We start from the raw sequence: 3,363 nt of genomic DNA, 5'->3' as shown, positions 1-3,363 counted from the left end.
TATATATATTATTATTACTACTACTACTACGGTGTTTCCTGAATCCTTACTTTGAAAAAGGACAATGGGTCGTACAAAATATAAGGAGCGGAATTACATCTGAGAAATATTTTTAAGCAAAAGTAGAAAAATAAAAGAACATAAGAGGGAAGTCGTAACCGTGTGCTTATTGGGGTAATTACAAAAATAAACACGATAACCTAGCATATTGGCATAACTGCCCTCTCGCATATACTGACCTTCTTTATGTATAATGATTATTCTACACGTAGACTGTTCACTCATGCCTCAAATCGATGTGTTTAGAATACATGTAACTCAATATATTTCTATATGTGACTTCCACCTTAGAATAGTGTGATTTGAAATAATAATATACAAATATACACTCCAAAATTGCTTTTGTAGATTTACTTCGCCCTCTAAATATACACACACACGCATACATGCAGGCGTACGCGAGCTAACACACACACACACTATAGCTGGTTAATTTTCTTTCATGTGTCATATTGGTTTAGAAGTTTGGCACAAAGCCAGCAATTTCAAGGGAGCGGTTAATTCTACAGCATCGACCCCCAAGACTCAACTCGTACTTGCTTAATTGATGCCGAACAATACAAGGCAAAGTCGACCTGGGCGGAATTTTAACTCACAACATAAAGCGGAACGAAATAGCACTAAACACTTTTTACGGTGCTCTGACGATACTGTGACGTTACTGCCTTTTTTGCGTTTCATATCAATATTAGGATATTCATTTCCAAATATGTAATTGTTTTATACGTTTGAAGAACGCATTTTCCAAAATACTCTAACGTCGTTGCGTGTAATACAATAGAATCCATTTCAGTTGCAGAATTATCAAAGCATCTCTTTTAATTTTGAAGGGAACAATGTTTATATCGTAAACCATTTACAATGATAAGTTTATGCAAGACACCACTGAACTCTATGCCACTGTTTACATTTTTTTCTGTTCGAAGATTTTATCTATTTTTAGAAATCAATAACTCTGACAATAGAGTTACTGTCTTTTAATCTGTGTGTCATGATAAATTAACTAGCACTCAGTCACTTAGTTCTGCTTCTCAAGCGTGAAAGTAAAAATATAATGCCTGTTTTACACTTGACTGATCACTTCATGAATTTGTGCCATTTATACAAAGTCAGTTTTTATGAAGATAAATTAGAACATAAACATTTATACAATGGAGGCATAGTAAGATGATAACGTGCCTGTGTCTATGTTCTATGCACAAAGACACACTTTCAAATACCCTCGCACTCTGCTGTGTCAAACATCTCATATGTACGTGTGCACTTGTATGCATATGCGTGTGAGTGGGTTGTGTGTGCATTTGTTTCATGTTATTTTTTATGAGCGCGTATGTCTGCATGCATGCTTTTATGAGTATGTGTGTGTGTGCGTGTGTGTGCAATTGTAATTTTGAAAGAAAGTGATCTTGTCGCAATATGGACGTAATTGTTTAGGATGTTTAATGTATGGTCTGCCGTGTAAAATTTTGTTTTGATTTTTTTGTATATAATTCTAAATATGTTTATCATGCAATCAGCTGGAATTGCAAACCTATATATTGGTATGCTAAAATATCTATCTGATGACTGAATTATTTTTTATTTCATGATCATTATTATATGTGTTCATTTAATATTTATGATCATAGACAACTGTGTAGAAAAACATTACGCACGCTTAAATCGGACATATCACATGTAAAAAATGGATATGGATTAAAATTATCTAACCTGTTCTATTTACATCCACAAAACTGTGTTTCAACTATAAATGTTTTCCCAGTTTTTGTTGGTTACAGTAGCATCGATGATTGAGCATTAAAGTTTCATGTGTCCGTATGCGGTTTGTCATTATTACATCAGTCGGTTGGGTATATTACTTAGAACTATCAACTCTCTTCCTCTGCATTATAACCCGAGATTAATGGTTTGTAGGGACACGATGTTTCGTTTTCCAACCATAATATACTACAAAGAATATTAAACGTATTTATAAGTTAGTAATAGTACGTAAGAAGCTTACTATTATCGTATGTAACATAAGGTCGCTGCGTGTAGTTCAGTCCTTGAAACATTCGTTTTACAATTCGGTTGGTAAATTAATGGTCCCATTCCTACGTGACGTTGTTTCCAATAACAACAGTGGTGCTGTCAAATATTCCATCAATAGTTCATTTACCCAAGCTAGGTTATAGCATACAAGGTGATTCAAAATCCGCCATACTTAGGAACATTTTATCTTTTTATAAGAACCTTTATATAAGAACATTTTTTTTTAATTGCACAAGCTCAAAATGATTACCATTGTTTTCAATACACATTGCAATGCGTTTGCCCCACTCATTGTGAACTCTTGATAGCACTTCAGGTGATACTTGTGCAAATGAGTCGGTGATGCGTTCCTTCAAATGGTTCATGTCTTTTATCTTTCAGCGATACACCATGTCTTTCAAATGTCCCCAAATATAGAAATCAAGAGGGGTCAGCTCAGGGGATCTAGGGGATTTTATAAATTGTTCCTTATAAAAAATTAAAAAATTCCTATGTATGGAGACTTTTGAATCACCCTCTATATTATGACAAATTCATGACAGATTGATTACTATGGGTCGCAAAAATTAACATCCAATAGCGGAAGCCTGGACTACAACTGGCTTGTCGCACGCAGAACGTTTCCATTTACTTTTGGGTACCTACTCGTGTGTGTGTGCGTATGTGTGCGTGTTTGTGTATGCTTATTTGTATGAGTGAGCCTGTGTTCGGTTGTGATTTCCTCTATCTCACCACTGCCTTACAAACAGTTTTGTTGTGTTTATGACCCCGTAACATGGCGGTTCAGCAAAAAAGAAGTTTTAAAATTCCGTCATCATACACATCTGGCATAACATTATGGGTCCGTAGCGTATTTGGTCGACTAAAATAACTGTGCAATATCTTGCACAAGCATGGCGTCAGTCTAATGAGGAAAGCAAACAATAATAATGCATAGTAGAAAATGATAACAAATAAAAAGTAAATATAGTGTGTAATTAGTGTATATTAGGAAAGAAGCAGAAAATATAGTCTCGATCTTAAATATATATAAACACAGCATATACATTGAATTAAATTAGTCTAAAGTCTTTATCGATATTCTTTATGCACACATTTAAATGGACATTTAAATCCCACATATATTCATATATGTGCAAGTGTGTGTGTGCATCATTTGTTTGTGTAAATTAATAAAATTGAATTTATCATTAAATCATTTGATTGTTCAAATTTGGTTTATAATTCTACCTAATATATATATATATATATATATATATATATATATATATA

This window comes from Octopus bimaculoides, chromosome 19 (assembly GCF_001194135.2).
Source record: "Octopus bimaculoides isolate UCB-OBI-ISO-001 chromosome 19, ASM119413v2, whole genome shotgun sequence".
Lineage (NCBI taxonomy): Eukaryota > Metazoa > Mollusca > Cephalopoda > Octopoda > Octopodidae > Octopus > Octopus bimaculoides.
Note: the sequence above shows the minus strand (reverse complement) of the source record.